Here is a 23,890-nt window from a genome sequence, read left to right as displayed (position 1 = left end):
GAAGCTCTACTAGTATGAGCAGAAAAGAAATGACACCAGTTTGTACCTCTGGCTTTTTCCCAGCTTCAGTTAAACAGTTCTTAGTAGGCATTGTGGAACACAAGAGGTTTCAGACCAGCAGTGATGTTGTAGAAGTGTCTCAGGATGTGTTAGGGTTTTGCAAATGTCCTTTGAAGAGGTGTAGCCCATAGCAATTCCCCACTCTGGGGTGGAGATAAATTATTTCTCCCATCACAGTGCAGCTGTAGTGACATCCTGTCGGACCGGGTTAGCATCATTTTGGGAGCGCTGTGACATCTTCTCCTACTCTCACATGCATCCTTCCCTCCAGGCAGAAGAGCATATCAGGAATGATATATCTAAGGAGTAGTGCCTGACTTCATTTCCCCTTCCCCTTCCCATACACATCCTGCTCATAATGGCAGGCTATGGTTGGAAGTGATAGCATTTGTAAGATATGGTTATCTTCTATTAAAGGCAGCAAAATCCCACCTCCACCACCAGAGTGAAAAACCTTCCACTGGCTTGTCAGAAAGTGGGGACAAACTCTTGTTTCCTAACAATGCCAGGCTATCAGCCTCTATACTTCCAGGATGCTGTCAGTTTGAGTGTCAACAATGGGTGTTCGGACGCTTGTTGCTAAGGGCCGCCTGTGAGTTTTCTGTTTGCTCTGTCTAATTCCATCATGGAAGCAGATTTCAAAAGGGGGGAAGGGCAAGGTAACCTGCTTTGCATCCATGTGACTTATACTAGAGCACTGTTGGCCAGGGAGAAATCATGTTTGTTTTTGTAATGCTACTGAAAACTGCTGTTGAAACATGGCTTCCATTGCCCAAAGCAAAATCTGTGGTATTCAATAAAATATAAAATAATGTTCTAAATGTAGTATTTCTCAAACTCAGGGATATGGTCCATTGGCCGATGAGATGTCATCTTATAACATGCTTGAAATGATTCTATAAAAAGCAGAGGTTTTCTAAAATGTATCTGAACCTCCCTGAAATTGCAGGAGTGTGGGTGAAATTGATTTGCTGAATACCAGGCACTGAAGAACTTCATTATGAAGAATTCATTCTATCAATTTAAATTGCTTAAACAAAGCCTTTTATTGTTTTGGTACTGGTTTGAGGTTTGGATGTAAACTTTTGCAAATTGAGGCCCTATACAGACTGGCACTTTGTGCCGGCTGTGGGCAGAGTTAGGGTGCAACATCCATACTCTTGACACCCTAACCCCGCTCCTAGGGCACCATCATGATGCCCCTCCGGAGCTGCATCCACATGATGCAGCACCAAAGGAGCTTCATAAAGCCAAGCTGCCGGAGCTATGGCTCCCCTTGGAGGGTGCAAAACGGAGCCAGTTTTTGTGGCTCCTTTTTGCGCTTTCCAGAGATTGGATCAGGGCTGCACTGTGAGGTTGCCGCAGCCCCGATCCAGCCAGTAAAGAGGCAGATGGGGTAGTCTGTATAGCCCCTTAATTCTCATAATTTAGTCATTTTTCACCCCCTGGACAGTTTTAGGGACTCTTTGAAGGTTATAATTTCTTTAATGAAAATCTGTACATAGTCTCTCTCTCTCTCTCTCTCTCTCTCTCTCTCTCTCTCTCTCTCTGTGTGTGTGTGTGTGTGTGTGTGTGTGTGTGTGTGTAGCAACCAGCATTTTCTGTGTGGAAAATCTTTTGTGTATAAAATGCTGTTTTCTGCACCAAAAGAACCACAGGTGTACTTTTTACACGGAATAAGCCCTGAACTGCAAATGTCTCATCCATCCAGGTTTCCTGACACTTGGGAACTTCTTTTTTCATTTGACCAATTATGGATACTGCTTTCATACCTCATTTCAAGTGGCTAAGAACTACTGAGTTTAAAGCACAAGGTCAGGAAACCTCTCAGTTCTTCTCACTCTTGCCCCAAGGACTCCATTCCAGCACTAGGTCCAGACAATCCAAAAGTCCTGAGGTTTTTGGGTTGTTGTTGTTGTTATTATTATTTTGTCAGAATCAATAGGCATAGATTTTCGCAGATGAAATAACACTATTGTTTGCTTAATCTTTCAACTGCCTCATTGGACAGAGTACTGTTGATTATGAAGTTGTCTGCCTCCTTGCCTCACCTTAATGAAACACAGTTCTTCCTATTGTAACTTTGTGGGAAAGTGTTAAGGAAGTTCCCTAAAGCAATATTGTTTTATGTGCATTGCTGTAGTCCATGCCTAACAGCATCCTTGTACCTTTTGATGCTGAATTTATATCTCTAGATTGGAGATGATTAGCACGTTGGAGTGAGGCTATTCTGATCTCCCACTCATAGGACACATATGTTTTAGGATGTATGGTGAAAGGCTGATGATAGGCTCAACTTTTTGAAGGCTAGGTGGAGTTGTGATGTCAACCCAATCCATGTATTGACTGCTTTTCACATAGTCCTCTGAGGTTTGTATAGGTAGCAATTTCCAGACATAGACAGCTTGCAGGCGTGTCAGCATGTCATGTACATGTCTATAGATTGTACCAAATCTTATTTACCCCAATTTGGACACACAGTCATAAATCTGAGTCTACTTTTTGGCTGCAGCATGTATACATCTATGTTGTTTGGCATGACATAGGTGGAAAACAACCTAGTCTTTAAACATGCTTTTTCAAGCTGTAGCATGTGAGTGGGACAATGTAAATTTGAGGGAAAGGGAATGAAAACTCAAGAGGTGTTTTCCTTGCTGGGAAGAAAATCCTTAGTAAATACAAAGGAGGTAGAAGTAACAGAAATGGCCTCGAATAAGTGGAATTGAGTTAGTTTTAATACTGATTAGTAGTTTTATCAACTTGATTCACAACATAAACTCTATGGAGGGTTAGGCTGTACTGAAGTTAGTCAGTATTTGCCTACTCACTGTGTAAACATTTTTGAAATGGTTCATTTTTAAAATTCCTTTTGTCTTACAAGAGTCAGAGATCAGTTCCCACATTATTTCAAGATAACATAAGTATGCCTAGAATGTGAGAAAATACACACCTATTCCTTAGGAAGACTACAGAAAATGCATGTCTTTTCTCTAAACCCCACATTCAATTTTGCAGGTCTCTTAAGTCAGTTTTTTTTAACAATTAGCATGGAAGGCAGCGCTCATGCAAGCTATTAAGTTTAATTACATTTTGCATGCCCTGTCTTTGTAATTTGAAGGACACATCTACCTTCATCTGAACATTACTCTCAGCTTCCTTGTGGAGTCTGAATACTGCCAGAGGATGAGGATTAGTTTTTATAATGATATAATAGATCATGAGCTCACAGTCCATTTATCGTGGTGCATAATTAGTTGCTGGAGAGTGCTCAGGCGCCCACTACCATAATATTTTTCGATGTTAGGAGAGCACATTGGTGATAGGAAGTCCAGTACAGAGGTTTAATGTAGTCAGTTTCCTTTACCTTTCTGACCCCTTTCTTCATGCATATTTGATATTTCTCCAATTAGAGGAGGGTTCTCTCTGGGTGAGTAGAACATCTGTTTCATTTCACCTTGGTCTATAGTGACTCTTGGATACAGAATTCACTATTAGTTCCATGCTGCAGTGGGGATGGTGAAATCTGTCTGTTTTTTTGTTTCATAGAACTCATTTTTTGTTAAAGCCTCAGGTTCCTTCTGTCTGGAATATGAAGGATTTAGCAAATGTTAATAAATTCCTCAAAAATGAACTGAAACAAATTTTTCCTCCACTTGCATTGGATTCAGTAGCTATTGCCAGCACGGAGAAAACCATCTTGAATCTACCTGCCATATGACTGTTAAAGATGAAGCACTTCTGGGGGTGTGGAGTAGAAGGAAGAGGTGGCAAACCTCATTCAGCACTAATGAGGAGTCACATCCAGACTTCTAAGCATTGTGCTCTTTCAACCCTGGATCTGAATGGAGAAATGTGTCCATTTATATTTTCCCACATTTGGATTTTTAAAAAAAAACCTGTCTCATTCCATTCCAGTGAACAAATGTGAAAGCTTTTGCTAAATTTTGTTCAAAAGTAAAATTCTCACCCTCCCTACATACACCTAGTTCCTTCATAAAGCTAGGGAAACAGTTGTACCTCCTGGTAGGTCTCTTGACTGAAATGTCTTGCTTCCTTCAATATGAGATTTAGTGGGGGTGAGGTTGCAACAAGGGTAGGGATTATGCAGCCCTCCAAATGTTTTTGAACTGCACGCCCTAGCATTCCTCACCATTGTAAGATTTCCTGCATGGCAGGGGGTTGGACTGGATGGCCCTTATGGTCTCTTCCAACTCTATGATTCTCTTTATGATGCCCAAGGCTATGAGAGTTACAATATGCAAACATCTGGAGAATCTCATGATTCCCACCCTCGGCTAGAGCTTTTATTGGCATTCTTTCTTTAGAAACAGGGAGGTGCAATGGTTTTGATATCCCAGTGACATCATTAGGGTGGTGTGAACCACACTGAGTGACACCCAGAGGGGTATGCATCCAGAGGGCTGGCATGACTGCTAGGTGAGCAAGAAAGGGCATTAAATCTCCTTCTCATTTGCCCAGGAGTTGCACAAAACCACAAACAGCCCTCCAGAAGTTGTAGCAATGCCCGGGGGGCACTGTTGGAGGGCAGGCAAGCAAGGCATTTGGAGGGAGGGTGGGTGGGTAGGCAATCTGCCCTCCCTTGCTGCCTCCCTGCCCCCCCCACACCAGGTGACTCTAACCACATGGACTCCACTGAGATATGCAAGCTGTAGATATAAGTCTACAACCAAGATATATTGTGCCCCTGCCATCCATGAGATATGAGAAGCAAAACAGTCAAATTGTTCACAACACAGTTAAGATCTATGCATTTTCTGCATAACCTTCTTTTTAATATGCTTTTTAAAATGTCTGGATATATTTAATGTAGCCTGTAGTCTGAGAAGTAGCCAGTCATAGTGTAATCTGCAGTGCCTAGAAATCCAGTTTTATATATTTAATTGATATGTACTTTTATTTCCTTTCTTCATATGTGTTTGCAAGCCTTTTGGATCTCTGCTGCAAAGAAACAACACATACAGGCTTTCTTCTCCTAGGAATGGTGCATGGAATCTCCCTTTTTTTAAAATGATGGAGAAAAGTGAGAACTCAGGAAATGAGGTTGTGCAGTTTAATTGCACAGATAATAGAAAGAAAAACATTGGTAATTGTGTATGTGTGTGCCAACATTTTAATTCTTCCAGAATCTGTTGGTAATTGTGTATCTGTATGTGTGTATGACAGCCAGCATGGTGTAGTAGTTTAAGTGTTGGATTAGCACACTGGGAGGCCAGGATTCAAATCCCTGTTTGGCCATGGAAACTACTGGGTAACCTTGGGCAAGTCACATACCCTCAGCCTCAGAGGAAGACAAAGGCAAAGAACCCTCTAAACAAATTCTGCCAAGAAAACAATGTAATAGGTTTGCCTTAGGGTTTCCATAAGTTTAAAACGTGTGCATGTTTGTGTGCAGACATAACTGCACAGCACCGTTGTCTGTCAGATGTTTATACAGCCCATGTTAACTTACCAGCTGCTTGCTCTATTTCTTCATTTTGTCCACATATGACCTCCTTCTGTCTCCTCTTTGTTTTCTTTGATCTGCCCTCGGCAACCAGAACATTCTGAATTTTTTCCAGTGTCTCATCAAACATAAGTCTTTTCATTTATAGACTAGTAAGGTTAAAAAACAAACAAAAAAGATTACAGTTGGTATAAGTGCCTTTTATGATGTCTGTCACCTATAGTGAGCCCCTCCCCAGACAAGTACATATGACACTTGAGTTCTTGTTAGTGCTGCTGATGGGGCCTGTTGTTCAAGATCCCAAAGGCCATAGGGCCATAGAAAACTGCTCCCCTATCCCAGTCCTTGTATTCAGCAACGCCATACTTGTTATGATCTCTTTCACACTACAAAATTATAACACTATGATTCCACTTTAACTGCCTCAGCTGCTTTCTGTGATATCCTGTGTTTTGTAGTTTAGTGAAGTACTAGCACTCTTTGGCAGAGAATTCTAATTACCATGTGAAACTAGAAATCCCAGGATTCTTCAAAGTAGAACCCTGACAGCTGAACTGGTATCAAAATGCTATAATTGTGTTGTGTGAAAGAGACCCAGGTCTTTGGGCAGTAGCTAAGGATGGATATCTGCTGACAGAATAGGGGAAAGCAGGGTGCAACTTCCTACTGCAACTCCCAATGTGCCTCTCCTACCAGTAGTCTATGGAGAGCAGAGATAATGCAGAGTGGAAGGACCTTTTTATGTCATGTAGTACCAGTGTGACATTGGATTTAGATTTTTGTAAGCAGCAACTAGAAAGCTCAGGCAGTCCACAGATTTTGGCTGGCCTTTTGTGATCTTCTCCCACACTTGAGCAAAGGGAAAATGGAACTGAGGGGTGAAACAAACCACCCCAAAGGGGCAGCTTTAAGCCGTCCCTGACAAGCTAGATTGGGGCCATGGCAGCCGTGTGCCTTGGACCCAATTGGGCCAGAATCTGGCTCAAATAGGAGCAGCAAAGAGCTCCTCCTCTTTGGGGAAGATTGAAGCCGCTCCATCACAGCTTCAGCTGGCTTCCAGCTACCTTAGGGGCATGTGGCATGTAAACGCCATGCCACCAAGTCGCCCTGAAGCCACCCAGCATGTAATTGCCAGTGCTACTTCCAGGTGACCTGGGGGTGTGGTGCATGTAAACGCCATACCCCCAAGCTGGCTTGAAGCCAGCTGAAGCTGCCAGTCTGTTCCAGCCCTTAGTTTGACCATCCTCACAACATAGGACATATAGAGTATCTCTTCTCTTCCAAAATCTGATCTAGAAAATAATAGGTTTTTTGGAATTGTAACCAAATTGTAACCAATCCTTGGTTGTGCTGAGCCGTTAAAAAAAATATCAAAGATGGAGCAAAAAGAAGCTTTTTTTATTCACTTTCCTTTAAACCTCAGCACTCTGTCAGGAAAAATCCCTCCACTTCTCCAGACACAGGACAAGAAAGACCTTGTTCCTTGACACTTAACTTGCTGGATTCAAAGGTCACAGGTGTTGATCCTTGGCAATGTTTTCTGCTGTGAGGCTGAGCTTTGTTTGAAGACTTTTTCCCCCTGCTCAATATGAATGGAGAGCATAGGGGAGTGCCATCTATAAAGTGCGTGTCCTTTTCCCTCAACTGAAGCCCTGTATAGGTTTGCTTTAAAAAGTTAAGATTGTTGACATTGTTGATAGATTGACTAGATTTAATGACATTTTTTATTTAAGAGTTGGGTCAAGTGAACTTCCTACAATTTTCATATTTAAAACCAAATTCTACTAATAAAATCTGTCTAAATTGTGCCACTGCATAATCTGTTCTGCTTATAGTGAACTTGGAGAACTGGGCTTGTTCTTTTTATTTGCTATTGCAAACAGTGGTATTGTTTTAAAGCTATAAGACCATTGCAGAAGAATGACAGTCTTGGATTAAAGATCGACATGTCACAGGGCTCTTTGGTAAGATTTTGGGAGCAAAGACCTTTTTATTCAGGCAGGCTTTTGGGCTGATCAGTTGCTGAGGAAGGGGATTTTAATAGGTGAATATTTTAATACAACTGTTTGTTTAACTGTCTTTTAATATTACAATCCTTTTGTGTTTTTAGCTGTACTTTTGTAATTTATCTTGTGAGTCATCTCAAGTCTTAATTTTGGGGAGAAAGGCAGGTTGTCTATCAAACGAATGAATGAATAAATACCTTTTCAATAGAGATATGGCTAAAGAAAAAGAGTTTCAGAAATTCAAGATGAATTTTTAATCCAGTTTTCATTGTCAAACACTGACCAGGATCACCTGTTTCAGAATTGGTGCACAAGCCTAATATTTACTTGATTGGAAATGATCTATATAAATAAAGAAGCTGGTTATGTTGCTTTTTTAGCACTAAGGTATAAGGAGACTATTTTTTGAAACCTGTAACCAGTTTTTAAATCTGGATTTTATTTCCTGTCACACACACACACACACACACACACACGCGATACATATGTATCAAACAGAAACTTCACCACCTAGCATTATTGAATTTAAATGTTTTTATTAAATTTTCAATAAAACAGCAAGGCAAATCCCAACCCCCTTCCCAGAATTCATTAAACTATATCAGTTAACAACCAGAGTTGCTAGGATGCTTGTCATGACTATTTATAGCTAATTAATACAGTCATGTAAAACTCAAGAGCAGAAGTTCATTTGTACAGTTTGTTTTTCTTAAGAAAAATTGTCCAAGAATAAAATACAACGCTCTGGGGAAAATGATAACCTGATAGTAACAAAGTTATATTTCTTTATTTCTTCTCTGGTAAAGTGGAAACAAAATGTCAGCTGTTCAGATAACTTTATCCACCAGAGATATTAACCCATCACCAGAAAGAGAGTGCTTGTCCTGTTTTGCATGACCTTGCTATCTCTCTGTCTCTCTGTTTATATTTTTTAACATGGATATGGCTACTGATGCTTAACTTGTCTGTAGGTTGTGTACTCTGAGCAGAGATTGATTGAATGATATCCTGCCTTTCTCCCTAAAGCAATATTTATTTATTTATTTGATTTAAACCCTTATCAAAAGCAACAAATGCAGATACACACATGCGCGCGCACGTACACACACACACACACACACAGAGAGAGAGAGAGGACCCAGAACAATGGAATCAAATGTCAGGAAAAGAGATTCCACCTCAACATTAGGAAGAATGTCCTGGTGGTAAGAGCTGTCCCACATTGGAACAGATTGTCTCAAAGAGTGGTGGAATCTCTCTCTCTCTCTCTTTTTTTTTTTTTTTAGGTTTTTTAACAGAGGCTGGATGGCCATCTGTTGGGGTTGCTTTGATTGTGAGTTCCTGCATGGCAGGGGGTTGGACTGGATGGCCCTTGTGGTTTCTGCCAACTCTGTAATTCTATGACACACACACACACCTTCAGTAGGTGTCACTGGAACTGGAAAGGGGCTGTGGGACTCAGAGCCTGTACAGACTGGCATTATATGCCAGTGTTGGTGTGGTGTGGGGAGGTGGCAGATGCACACCAGCTACCCCCACACCACCCCCATGCTGGCATCACACCACGCACCCAACTGCATGGCGGGGGGTGTCATGGTACTCCATTGACACAGCATTTAAATGTGCTGCACCAAAGGAGCACCAAAAAGCCGCCTCGGCTAGAGTGCCCTTTCCATGGCACAAAAAGGAGCTGCTTTTGCAGCTTCTTTTTGTGCTGCAGATAAGCCAGATTGGGGCTGCAGCGTGTGTTTGCCGTGCCCCCAATCTGGCGAGGAAAGGGGTGGCATGGAGCCTCCTCTTAGGGGCTTTGTTCTGAAGAACCCTGGCACATATTAAGCCCTTTTTGTTGGTGTTTAAATGAAGTAGAAAGTGAAATCTTTATTCAGCCATTGAAAGAGTCACTGAGAGTTTGAATGAGAGAAACACTTCAGGGTTGTCAGAAGCACTGCTGAGGAAAGGTGGCCCAAGGCTGCAATATCCTGCTCTGCCCCACTCTGAACTGGTCCTTATTCCCATATATAAAAATATCTAGATGTATGCTTCTTGTATCATTCAGTGAAGGCCCAAAGCCTGCAATGATCAAGCCAGAAATGGTGATATATTGGACCACAGCTGCTCATTAGGTGACTCACAGTTAGGGAACATCAGAAGATAATTCTAGAGGCATGTTTAATGAACTAATGAAATTCTCACAGACACATTGCAGGCGAGGGAGAGGGAGTGAAAAGCCCTGACAACGTAGACCAGAGCCTAGCAACAGCATGATGCGCCAATAGAGAAATTGGAACAGTCAATTCCTCTGGGGGAAAACAAATGTGTTTCTAGTTTGATTTCCTTTGAAAAATCGCACAAAGGAAACAAGCAAGGAACTGTTCCTTCTACTCTTTCTGGTTTGTTATAGAAGCAGCATAAATGTTGCCTGTAAATACAGCATGCGGGTGAACGCCAGATTCAGAAAGGCCCTTCTGTGCAAGATGATTGTGCCCAACAGCCGATATCCATGTCTCTTGTTGTATAATCTGGGCTTGTCTGCAGGGAAAGTGTCAGACCGGAAGGAAGCTGCTTTGAATGGCACTTTTTTGGCAGTCACCTCTGCAGGAATAACAATACTGCTCTACAGTGGCCTCTTGTGGCACTTGTTCACTTTCTCCACGGCAAAAGCCGGGAAAATAAATGGGTCTCATGGCCAAGCCCAAGATTCTTCTAGTATGTAGTGCCTTGGGACAAAAGATGGCAGTAAGAGGGAGATTCCTTCTTTTCAAGTGTGGTGGCACCCATTCATTTGCAGGGTTCACACCCTGTGTTGTGTAGTAGTTACAGTGGCATCTGTCTGCTGCATGTTAGACTGTGAAGAGGAAGGCTGCTCAAGAGTGCAAGAGCAGCTAAGTGCTGCTCCTGGGAATAGGTGCCATAGAAACACCTGCCAAGGGAAAGACTGAATAGGGATGCTACATGAGTTGTGGTCAGCTGGTTGAGAGTGCCTGCAGCATCTCTGGTGCTACTGAATGAGCAGGTCTTGGAGATAATGCAGTACAGATTGAGTCTCTCTCTGGAACTCCAAAATCCAAAATACTTCAAAACTCAAATTGTGCACTTAGCTGGCCAAAATAGTGACACTTTTCCTTTCTGATGGTTCAGTGTACACAAACTTTGTTTCATGCACAAAATTATCTAAAAATAATGCATATAAAATAACCTTCAGGCTATGCAATTCAGGTGTATATACAACATTCATGAATTTCTTATTTATACTTGGGTCCCATCTTTAAGATGTATCATTATGTATAAGCAAATATGTCAAAATCCCAAACATCTCTGGTCTCAAGCATTTCAGATAAGGGAAACTCAATGTAAGTAATTTTTTTTCTAGTAATAGGTGCAAAGTGCCATTGCTTTGCATCATTCCTTTCCCCCACATCCATAATATTGCTAGTTTTGAGGGGCTACATGTTTGTCCCCTCCCCAACCATTTTTTCTTCTCTTTTTTGAATTAAATCTAATCTGCACATGTCTTGCATAGCTTCTTTATTTTTTATTTATTTATTTATATACCGCTATTCCAAAGATCATAGCGGTGAACAGCAAGTAAGCTAATTAGCAAGTAAGCTAATTTGCCCCCAACAGTCTGGGTACTCATTTTAGCGACCTCAGAAGGATGCAAGCCTGAGTCGAGCTTGGGCCCTTTTGCTGGTCTTGAACACGCAACCTTGTGGTTTCGAGTGAATGGCTGCAGTACAGGCATTTAACCACTGCGCCACCAGGGCACTATAACATTGCTCCATGGACCCCCTTGAGTGCTGATGCTACAATGTTCAAACTCTACCCATAAACTATACTCTTTGAACACTCTTGCACATGAGCATTCTAGCGCATGGCTCTGTGAAAGAATTCTGTAGCAACTTAAGACATTGTGTCTGGGAGCCACTGATAAATCAACATGGATTCCAGTGTCAGAAGTAGTAGCAGACTGAGTGGCTTGGCACACTTCTAACAGTGAAAAGACAGAATCAAAACACCCTAGCAAGCTTTGACAACAGGGTGTTAATGAAAAATGTAACTGTGTTTCAGTGAGTAGTGTAACAAATTTCTTTTGACATGAAAGCAACAAGAGTGATTACTTTTTCTTGGGCACAAGAGGAGAAACAGAATGAGATATTTTAAGTCCTGCCAGGTACACACTGCAGATTCCAGAGGCCAGGCTATTCTGTGTAAGGAGAGAGAAAGGCACACCGTGGTGGTTCCTGTCAGTTTGTGAAAACAGTGCCTTGCAGTGTCTTGTCCCATTACTCATATGCATTCATAAGACCCAAGACAAATCATAATAACATATGTTCTAGGAGGACTGTGAGTAAAATAATAGATTAGAAAAATTAGCTGACAAGGTAAAATTTGTCACTCCACAAACCTCACATTGTACTTCCTACAGCTGATAGTGTCTGGTTTCTTTCACGCTACAGAATTACAGCTCTTTTTAAAATATTGTTTTTATAGATAAAATAATAATAAATAAATTAATATACAAAAAGTTCATCAGAATATATAAAGATTACAGAGTAGACCGTGAACATCCAAAACTAATAATACAATACTTCTCTTATACTGTACATCTTTAAAGTTCTTTGTTGTATTTCTTCCAATTCTTAAATCTCTATTGACTTTCTTCCATCTCAGTGTTGGTTATATAGTAAGAATCCACTTAAATCCATACACATAACCATATATATATGTGTCCTACTGATGGAATGGTTATATCAATCTATCTCTGTGTATGTTTGGGTATCACCTTAGCATTTTGTGGGCAGGGAGGATTAAAACACCATTAAATAGTCTAATGTTTCAATTCAAACATATATTGTCCAAAATGAAAAGTTTAGTAGCCAATAACAATAGCAACATTGATATATGTTTATACATGCTCATAGTTTAGGTTAAATGAAAAGATTCTCATTCTACTATAGATATGTCTTCAGAGCATAATATTGATAATTGATTCCATCTTTGTCTCCAAAATCTTGTTGGTTTTTCCAATCTTCTCCTAGTCTGTTTAATAACCATCATCAATATTAGTTTATGTAAATCAACCATATCATACAGCTTCATTAACCATTCTTTTCTAGTCGGTGTTTCTTTACCTTTCCAGGTTTTGGCATATACAATTCTTGAAGCTGTCACCATGTACATCAATATCCTCCAGTGTCGTTTCCTGACTTTATCACCCAACGTATGGGTCATGTTGGGAAAAGTTCTGGTTCCATTGGAAATCTGATATTCACACATTACAAAATTACAGCTCTATTTCAACGTTAAATGCCATTGCTGCATCCTATGGAATCCTGGGGAATCCAATATAGGGAGAGTCCTTGAGAATTGTTGGCTGGAGAGCTCTGTTGCATCTGACCAAACTTCCCAAACTCAGGTTTCCAATGGATGTATCCATGGCGATTAAAATGGAATCGTAGTGCCAAAACTTTTCACTGTGAAGGTGATCAAGCACTTGTTGTTCAAGCTAAGTGTATAATTGTCTATTATACTATGTATCCTTAACCTTAGGTAAGAGTTTGTTCTTGGATCTTGCAAAGTCTGGAGAATCATGTGCTTACATTGCACATTTGAGAACTATGCTCTCCAGCCTAGGGGAGGGACAAATTTACAGGCCAGGATCAATAGTCAGAAGGGGATACTTACTCCATCACAAGCCATATGATTTTTGCCTTCACATACCTGGATAATCCTTATCTGTCCCAATTTGCTTTTAGTTTTTCAGCCTACAGGAGAGATATTAACATCGTAAACTGTGGGAAAGGACCATCCAAGAGGAATTCCTAATGTCAGTCAAGGAGGGATCACCCCCCCCCCCCCGCTTCAGTTTTTTCTCCACAAGCGTGCATAGGTACACACACACCAACACACATATTTACTTTCACATCACTTCTTGAAATGGCCCTTCCTGCATTCCTGTATTTCCAGTATAACATATTCTCACACATTTCCCCCCTGTATTTTCCGAAGAGAACAAGAAAGTCTCTCAGCAATTTTCTAGCTTATCTGACGCATACTGCACCCCTTTATTGTCTTTGAATCTTTTCTGTTTCTGTATCTCAGTGGATCTACTGCCTTAAATTGTGGTGTTGTTTTTTTTTTCATGCTCACATAATGGCTGTTATTTTGAGTGTTCCTCTCCTCTGCTTTGTCAGTTTTTCTCAGCTTGTGCAACCACTATCCAAGTAGATGAGAACATGGGATTTCTTTCTTGTGCAGCATGTAATCTTGGTGGCATGGTAACAGTGAATCTGCCTGCTGGCATGCACAGTAGAAACTACTAAGCTAAAAGGACCAGATAGAAGGACTACTCTGGAAAGAAACACTCAGAGAAATGTTATCTGTACAAGTGGCCACCTTTGAGCCAATACACATTGTAGAAATAATCCAGATTCATACCACTTTAACTACCCTGGTTCATTGCTGTGGAATTCTGGGAACTTTAGTTTTGTGAGACATTTAGCATTCTCTACTTGAGAGCACTGATGCTACCACAAACTTCAATTCCCAGGATTCCCCATCACTGAGCCAGAGCAATTAATGTGGTGTCAAACTGGTTTATTTTTGCAGTGTGTTTTGGCCCATTATATGACCATATGTGTCACAGGTACGTGGATTGGGCAGCTGCCATGTTGTGGCTGCAAGGCCCACATGGACTGCCATAGTAAAAAGAGAACAGAAGCATAAATAGCTAGAAGTCTCCTTATAGCCCCCCCTTCCCCCCGTCGTATTGTTAAAAGTTTAAACAATGCAGTGAGGGGTATAAGCTAGTAATATTTGCCTATCCCGGAGTCTTCCAGGAGTCTCTAGGGGATGAGGGCTACAAAAAAAAAGGAATGGCCACGTTGCCCAACCGTGAATCTTTCTCTACCCTCGTTCTTAAAAAAATTTTCTTCTTTCTCTCCGAACATAAAATGGAAAGTGTGTGTATGCCTGTCAGTGCTACACAGAGTGGTTTTGTTGTTTCCACCAACAAAACCCAGCCACTGCCGCATGAAGCTTCCTGCCAGGCCACACGCGTTGTGCTAGTTTTAGCATCTGGTCAATTGTTTAGGAAGGTATGAGCATGGAGTGTTTAAGTGAGCGTGGATTCATACTTTGATGCTGAGTCTACTGTTGTGAAAAGCCTGGAGGGAAGTGGATATGCAACCAGGCATGCTGCCTTCTCAAATGTGGCAAGGGTAAAGACATGATTCTACCAGACGTTGCAAGATCCAAGAACAAACGCTTTTGGCCAGCTGAAATGTAGTGGAAAAAGGGCACCAAGGAGGGGGAGAACTAGCCCTTAAAAAGAGAGTGTCTAGATCAAGGAGAAGTAATAGTTTCCACTCTATTCTGCTTGGTAGAGCCCCACCTGGAATTTTGTGACCAGTAGCTGGGCACACGAAATATTAAAAAAAAAGATGTGGAGAAACTGGAAGCATGTACCAAAGGAGAACGACTAAAATGGTGAAGAGTCTGGAAGCCATGCCCTACGAGGAACGACTTAGGGAGCTGGGGATGTTTAGCCTGGAGAAGAGAAGGTTAAGAGGTGACATGATAGCCCTGTTTAAATACTTGAAGAGATGTCATATTGAGGAGGGAGCTTGATTGTCTTCTGCTGCTCCAGAGACTAGGACCCGGAGCAATGGATGCAAGCTTCAGGAAAAGAGATTGCACCTCAACATTAGGAGGAACTTCCTGACAGTAAGGGCTGTTCGACAGTGGAACAAACTCCCCCGGAGTGTAGTGGAGTCTCCTTCCTTAGAAGTCTTTAAACAGAGGCTGGATGGCCATCTGTTGGGGATGCTTTGATTGTGATTTCCTGCATGGCAGGGGGTTGGACTGAATGGCCCTTGTGGTCTCTTCCAACTATTATTCTATGATTCTTACTCAGACAGGAAATATCAATTAGCCTTTAATGTCCCTGACTCCATTTTGATGTGATTTTGGTTACCCATTCTGTCTCCCTTCAGTTTTGTCAGATCAAACCTTTTGATTTCTTGCCTTTGGACACTGGCGCTTGTCTGCAAACCACATGGTCATGCCTCTGAGCAGCATCTATAGGTAGCAGTTAATGGGAGGAAAGATGTTGCTGCATCTGCACTGGTTGTCCCAACCGAACTCTGCTGCTCTCCTCTGTGCACATGATGAGACTGCATGTGTTGAACAGCAGTGATTTGATGCTAGAGGAGAAGACCTGTGACACAGCTACTGTGCCTGCCTGGTCATTATGTTTCTCCAAGAAAAAAAAAAACTAATCCCATATGCCATGAACAAGTCCAGATGGCTATGGTATATACTTAGAGTGCCTACTTGGGCAGAGGAAAATATGATGTGACAGGTTTATTTTGTTGGAGAAAAAGTGTATATGTACCTAGTGTGGGCAGAGTCTTGGGTGGAGTCTAGGAGGATGCAGATTTCCAAGATAAAGGAAATCTGAAACTTTAGAAAATTCTAAACTTAGGGGGGGGGGGGGTGAAGGATTCATTTCCTAAGTAGTTGTATGAAACTCAAGTCTCTGTTGGAGGGAAGAAAGTGTTGTGGTTTTGTGGCTTTGGAATACCCAAGAGGTATGCCTGTCATTAACCTTGCTGTTATTTTGACATCAAGTTAAGACCTATTTATTCAACTAAGCATGGATTTGCTTATCATTTATATTCGTTCTGTCTGTGTGTGTGTGTGTGTGTGTGTGTGAGAGAGAGAGAGAGAGAGAGAATATGTGTGTGCATATATTTCAGAGAATAATCAGGTGTTGTTTCATCTTTTACTTTGTGCTGTATTTTAGGAGACTGGCAATTTCTGGTTGGTGATATTTGTGTTTAATATTATATTTAAATGTGTTTGTGTGAACATTGTTCACTCACTAGAGTTCTGAGAATGAAGAGTTATAATGTCTGGATAGTTTGATCTTGGATTTTTTATATATATGAAGGGCACAATAGGAATGGACATCATAAATAATATGAGGCCCTGTGTTGACAGAGGCCACACTTAAGAGATGTTAGGATTGAGGAAGGCTGTCTGAGTGTGGTCTGAAGACATTATTTCAAGATTTAATGGCATTACTCATCTGTTTTGGTGATGTGAGCTTGTTCTAAAAAACTGGCTTGACCACTGAAATGAACAGTGTGTACAAGTTGAATGCAATTATAAAGCCATGCTGGGTGGATGTTATAGCAATTCTGTGAGAGGCTTCTGATCTACTTAATTTCTGAGAGATTGCTGAGATGCATGCTGCATATTGTTTGTATTTACTTTTCAAGGGCTATTGTTCCTTTTATGCAGTGTTCATTTGCCAGACAACCAAGCACTGTAGCCTCAGTAGTTTCTTTTTCAGTTTCTGTTACTTTTGCCAGTTAAGTAAATATGTGTTTTGCCTTTGTTTAAGCTTGTTGACAGAGTGACAGGATAACTGGTTTCGTTGTTAATCCTACCCATCTACCCTTGAATCAGCAGTAGCAGCACTATAGTTCCTGTCTGAAAATATGTCTATTCTCCCCATTTCCAATCCTTTTTCTTCTTTTGCCCATACAGTTTGGCTTGGGATGAGAAAAATAAATTGCTGTCACACATTCACCAGAGCCACAAAGATGAAGAATGGACCTTTCCCTTATTCTTGTTTCCTTGTTAATGCTAAACAACTGAATCCATGAAAGGAGCACTTCGTGGATGATATAGTACTATTTGCCAACAATTAATCTTGACTCACAAGCATCTCTGAAGATTTTAGTTACCTCTCTTTTAACTGATTGTGTGCCATGGCACCTAAATAGATCTGTGTGCCCTGTGTTGGGGAGATATCTGTACTGAGGTTGTTACCTACTTTATCAATGAAGGATGTACAAGTGATGATTCATTCCAGCAAACCGTAGACCCAATTTTTGCTTTTCTTCTCTAGTTTTCCTCACTGCCCCAATAATATCCATCTGCACCCCAGTGTTGTCTCCCAGATAATGTAGAATTTGGTGTAAAATTTGCAGAAATTTAGTTGGCTGAGCTTGCATCCTGTTCCATAGGTTGCATTTGTTGCTCAATGCTGTTTTGCAGTCTACAGGCAAAATGAGCCTCAGCACTGAAATTCTAAAGAAGCCAGTAATGTTTAATTGGGTGTTCATGGCCTGAAATTGAAATTGTGGAAATCTCTTTAAAACAAGCCTTTCCTGCTTTGCCATGGGAATTTGGCAGAGGGTGTCCAGTTTTATTTATTTTATTATTAAAAAAATAAAAATAGTCTGTAGCCGTTTTGAAGTGGGGAATTGGTTCCTGGACATGCTTAAGTTGTTTATTCCTGTTGTAAGGCAATGCTAGAAAATTTGTGGCACTTCAGATATTGCTGGAGTCCACCTCCCATTCCTGACCATTGTCCAAGGAGACTGAAGCTAACAGACTTTTTGACTCTGATATAAAACCAGTTAAAGTAGAATATAACCTTTAAATGCTCTGTTATCTGTGAGGCAGGATATAACATTCTTTCACTTAGACTCTGTTAAAATTGTATTGTAGCGCATTCTCTTTTGTCAGTTTCCAGTTGGGTTCAAATATGCATGGAAAAATCATTTACCTGATCAGAAACCATTGGTGAATTGTTTCAAAATCACTTAATTAGTGAACTCATTAGATGTACCTGTACCCAGGAGTATTCTTCCTGTCAAATTAGGTGTGGCATTTTCACTGGCAAGGAGCAACATTGGGAAGAATCAGACTCTCATGCCAGCTGCTGTACATGAGAAAGATTTATATTTTTGTTTTCAGGGAAGACCACTACCTGCCTCCAGTTTTACAAGGTACTTTTGGAAGAACCTTGTAGAACCCTCTCTCTAACTGTTTATCTCAGCCATACCCATTTACTCCATTTCTGGTTAAACTGGGCTTTTAAATAAAGTTCCATTTTAATTTTGTCACTTGATATTCTGATTTCATGTTCCGTGCTGTGTTCCTAAACAAACAAAAAAAAGGGTTATTCTTAATCTTACAGCATGGGCTTTGCTTTATTGAAAGCATTATCTGTGGTACTATTTTAAAAAAAAGTCCTGAGGACCAAGTAGTGAGATCAAAAGTCCTGTGTGTTGAGATAAGACAGTCCTTGTTCGTGTTCTCCTTTCATGCCATTTTGCAAAGGGGTTGGGGGCATTCCTCCTTCCTCCAATGGCTACCCATGGGCTGCATAGTCACTCCCAGCACACTCAAAGGTTCCAGTTTCAGCATTTAGCCTGAGAAAGCTTTTCTTGAATGGGAGCATTTTCATTAAATAAAAGTCACCCAAAAAATCAACAGGGGGAGCAAGGAAACCTGGGGGGTTCTCCTGTGAGGTTTGGGGTCTTCAAAAAAGTTTGCAGAGGCTACAAGTAGCCCACAAGCCAAACCTATCCCAACCCTGGTCCATACCCCTATATCCTTTCTGGGTCTTTAACCTCTGTCTCCTCCAGAGGATTTCCTGATTCATAGGTCTTCCAGTAACTGTTCTTTGTGCTGGCTCAAGAAAAGAGAGCATTTTCAGCATGGCCCCCTCCTAACTCCATAGAGTCTTTCAACAATATGTTTAGAAAGTCTGTAAAACCCTTTTCGCTTATCTTGCTTTTTCTTACAAACTTTATTTCATGTACAAAATTATTAAAAACTATGCATATAAAATTACCTTCAGGTTATGTATATACCAAACATAAAAGAATTTCATATTTTGACTTGGGTCACTTCTCCAGAATCATTAAGTGTATACAGATATTCCAAAATCTGAAAAAATCTGAAAACACTTCTGGTCCCAAGCATTTCAGATAAGGGAGACTCAGCCTGTTATCTGTTTATTTTATTACTTGAGCCATCTTGTGTATTGTCTCTTAAGTCAAGGTGCTCACAAATGGCTGTTTAAAATAAAATTCATTGGGTTCGATCTTCTCGTGAGTCCATAACAAAGGCTGTTCTCAAATGCCAACCATCATTGTGAGAATGGCAATGAAGATTAATTATTTTCTAAGATTGGAAAAAACCCCATATAACCCACCAGTAGCAAAAAGTGCAGTGTCCACTTCGGGGATGCTGAGGATATTTTCACTCTATTAAAAGCTGTGGGAGACCACTTTCCTGGTGAAGATAACTGTATTTACATCTTAAAATTTCTTGTCAAAGGCCAAATGGAAAGAAGGGTGAAAATAATGTGAGCATACCAGCAGATATTATAGTTTCAACAACGGCTTCCATATTACGACTGGTGTTTTAGAAATGCCTGTTTCAGTCCTGGAGATATTTTCACTTCAAGTCTATTATGCTATTTACTCCTGTACAATTCCTCTCCTTATGGACCAAAATGGTCTGATTCCAGGGGAAAACAGATAAGCCCTTTAATATTTATGGGATAAAGATATGTTCAGTAATCCCACAGGGTAGGCACAGTACTGCGGGAAGAGATTTTTGTTTTTTTAACCTTTCAGCTAGTGAGTGACCCTATCATGACTGAGGGGCTGTTGTGCTATTCTCAGTTTCTTGATTGTTCTCTCTCTCTCTGCCTCTGCCCATGCAGCGTAGATAGCTCATTTTCTTAAGCCGTCTGAGAGCATCTTCCTAAGCCTATTTCTATCTTTTCCTTCCTGCTGGCACTTAAAATGTGCTGTTAAAAATAAGTCAACTTGTATGAGAGCACATTTGCTGGCAATCCTTAACTGTTTCAGAATTCAGTCATTGTTCCACTGACTTCAATAGACTTTGCTAAGGTGCTTTGCTACCACTTTTTTCTTCTTTTATTGTCAAGGTACACATTGACCTGAGCTAATAAAATGGTTGCAACTAGGCAACCACAGCTCAGTGATGATGAATGTCGTGGTGTTTATGTCTTCATGGCTGCTTGCTAAAAACACTTGAGGGGTTTTTTTTATTATTATTAAGACAGAAGTTGCTTGAGGGAAGTAAGACAAAGCCAAGTTTTGCCATCCTCCTTAAAATGTAACCTTCTGCCCACATAATACATGTTGCACGGTTACCACATACAGCTCAAAACAGTAAAGATTTTCATGTTTTAATAATGAAAACTGTAAGGTTCCTGCTTTTAAAGACTTTGTTATTCCTGTATCCATCCGTCCTCTCAGAGATCTCCAAAATGCAGAATAGGAGATTCACGGGTGATCTCCTATCTGGACACTTGGCCAGGTTAGGACTTGCTGAAATTTAGCAGTGGGGCTGAATCTCAGATCTTCAGACTATTATTTGGGCATGGCACAAACTCCTCAATCACACATTTTATTCACAGTGGTTTGCTTTTAATGCTCACTTCATAGTAGCAATCTTGCCTGGGGCTTTAGATTTCATGTGTTCAGGAAAACTTTAAACTAAGTGGAAATACCATGGCAAACAAGGAAACCAGTAGGAAGCTTGGAGGCTGGACAGCTCCCTTACAGTTCTTGGTATGCAAGTCACTAGCAAAGGTCTTTGTTGTTTTAAAACTTTTCCATGCAATTTAAAAAAAAAAAAACTTTCAAAACATTGCATTGGAATCTCCAGCAAGTTTTGAAATAATTCCAGAAACATACTATCCACATCCCACATAATGAATACGAGACAGACCTTGATGCTGGAAGAATAGCCATGCTTAGTGTCTTTTCAACTTTAGTGTTCACTTAGCACTTGGAGAGAGCAAGCAAAATGCTTTGGAATACATGTGACAAAAATAAGATGTTTGTGGCATCATTTACACATTACACTAAGCTATAATATACTATTCTGTGCCTGAGCAGACCAGAGCCCTACCCGATACTGGGCTTGCACATTGATTGCTTGTCCTTCTGCCTGACCAGGAAGAGAAATAAGCCAAAACTTAGGTTCATTTTGACAAGCTCCTGATGTGTGAGCAAGAGTTTAAAATATGGGTTAAAATAATCTCTAGTTTGTTAAGGAAGGTGACAAAGCAGTGTGGGAATTGGGATGCTGGACTAGGTAGGCTTTAAGGATTGATCCAGTAGAGCTCATATTTTGTTCATAGATGAAATCTATGCATGAGGAGGATGACTTGAGGATTCTTTGATGTGTTACAACTGCTGTGTCCAGACTTGTTTATTCTGTTAATTCTTTGAAGTAGTTTTCATTCCATGTTCAACACTTCCTAGAGATGTGCTTTATGTCATTAGGTTTACTCTTTTCCTTCTTCCATCCCCTCCCCATTGCCACAACTGCAGAAGTCCTTCTTTCTAGACATTTGTGCTGGAATGGGGGGAAGTGCCCCTATTTCCTGAGTCTAGATTTAGTAAAGTGATGAATTCTCTTCATATTTCTTATTCCACATTCCGCTTGTACTGTTGAGGGCCATGTTTTCATAGCCTTGCCCCCCCTCCCCCTTTCTTCATTTCTATATTTGGGATAGCAAGTGGTTTGGAACTACAGTATCAGTGAGAGTTCTAGGTATAATAGTTTTTAGTTCTCATATATTTTCCTAACTGCTTTTATACTAAAGTGAGATATTATAGGAAAAGGATTTTTAGCACTACCTCAGAGAAATAATTTCTACACCTGATCAGCAGGTGCAACACTGTGTAGTTTGAAGCAAGGCTTAATTTGGCTGTTTAAAGGGTTGCTGATGTACTATGTACCTCCTAGCACTGTTGAGTTGTGTAGTTGTAGTACATTCCTACAGAGTTTGCAGTAGACAAACAGAACTAAATAACCAAATTTTAAAACTAGCTTTTATCAATATTTTTTATTTGTTTTAATGACTTCAATTTTTATGTTCTGCATTGTACATTGCTTAGGGAGCTCTGTTGGACAGTGACCTCCTAAATACTTTTAATCGGTAACAATAAATGGTAGTTCCCTAGACCATGCTGCCTTCTGTATTTTCTTTCTGAAGATAAAAACCTCAGTGAAACCACAGTCAACAACTTTCTGTTATGTAACACCAAATTTCCTGTTTCTTAATATCAAAGAACCAAATTTCCTGATACTCAGTCTATATCTGATTACTAAAAGGTGGAACCCAGTGGTTTTGGGGTTGTTTTTTTGTTTGTTTGTTGGTTTGTTTTTGTTTTTTCTCCATCAGCAGTGGCCCATTATTTGCCAAATGCCAGAATCCTGCATCATATTCTTTCATCTTGTTTTTCTTGATGCTAAACACACACCATATTCCTTAGTGACTTGTCTGTCACAAATGTCATCATCCTCCCAGCATTGCATCATTGTAAATGTATCAAGATTGTTTTTGTCTGAGTCAGCAACACTGCTTTAGATTTTGAGGTAATGCTTTTCCTGTGTATATCACTGCCACCTCCATCACCTGCCTACACAAACAACTTATTTAATGGGCAGAGAATCAGCCCTGGGTGTGACACCAAGATCAGGTGTAGACAATGCTGCATGCTTTTGTCTACACCTGATCTAAAAGTAGCGATCACATGTTGTTGGGAGAGGCAGTTTCCTCTTATCTCTCCTGGAAAAAGAGTCAGTCTGGAGGGAGGGGAGGGCTGCAAAAACAGACTAGCAGGGCCTTATGTTGAACCACAAAAACCAATTCATTTTGTTTACCCCTGATGTGAAAGCTGAAAGTTCCTATTAATCTGTCAACCATCCCACTACCTCAGACACTATCTTTCTTGAGGCCATTGATTGAATTGATGCAGAAGTTGCCTTCTTGAGTTCAACTCATAACTTCATGGCAGTTGTGGTGGCATAAGAGCTTTTCTGGAATCCATTCAGTCCTACAAGCCAGGTTGTACACTCAATTTGATTATTTGATTTCTGTATAAAAGAATTTTCAGGAGTTCTTTTGCCATGGTTAGGTCACTTTATAATGAGATTTAAACTTCCCCACTGGATGTAAGGCAAGGGGCAAGTGACTGATAGATTTTCTTGGATTTCTCAGCAGTTTTCAACGTTGTGAGTAGTGATACATTTCTAGAAAGGCCACCAGAGATCTAAGTTGAGGGTATTGTTGTTATTTACTCATTTATGTGCTGAACTGGGACCTGGGAGATCCATATTCTAGTCCCCACTCAGTTATGGAATTCACTGTGTGAGCTTCTGTAAGCCTGATCTATCTCACAGGTTATTGTGAAGACAAAGAGGGGTGCGCTACCATAGCCCAGTATGTAAATAATAAACAGATAAATAGCATTACTGTGATTTTGTTCATATCATTATGAGCAGTTCTAGATAGCAATACCAAGTACATTTCTGTACTGCTTATCAGTGCACTGTCTGCGGTTTACAATATGTAAGCTAATTCCCTTGTCAAGCTGGGTACTAATTTTAGTAACCTTCAAAGGATGCCAGGCTGAGTCAACCCTGAGCCGCTGGCTGGTATTGAACTCACAACCTTGTGGTTCGTGAGTGAGTGGCTGCAGTACCAGCATTTAACCATTGTGCC

The 23,890-nt window shown here is 40.6% G+C and overlaps 1 protein-coding gene across 7 annotated transcripts in view; it reads left to right on the top strand.

Moving 5' to 3' along the window:
• ARHGAP44 (Rho GTPase activating protein 44) overlaps nucleotides 1-23,890 on the top strand; it is a 142,165-nt gene that overhangs the window by 53,338 nt on the left and 64,937 nt on the right. The window lies entirely within an intron of this gene.

This window comes from Sceloporus undulatus, chromosome 2, assembly GCF_019175285.1.
Source record: "Sceloporus undulatus isolate JIND9_A2432 ecotype Alabama chromosome 2, SceUnd_v1.1, whole genome shotgun sequence".
Taxonomy (NCBI): Eukaryota; Metazoa; Chordata; class Lepidosauria; order Squamata; family Phrynosomatidae; genus Sceloporus; species Sceloporus undulatus.
Note: the sequence above shows the minus strand (reverse complement) of the source record. Positions and strands in the feature narration are given on the sequence as shown.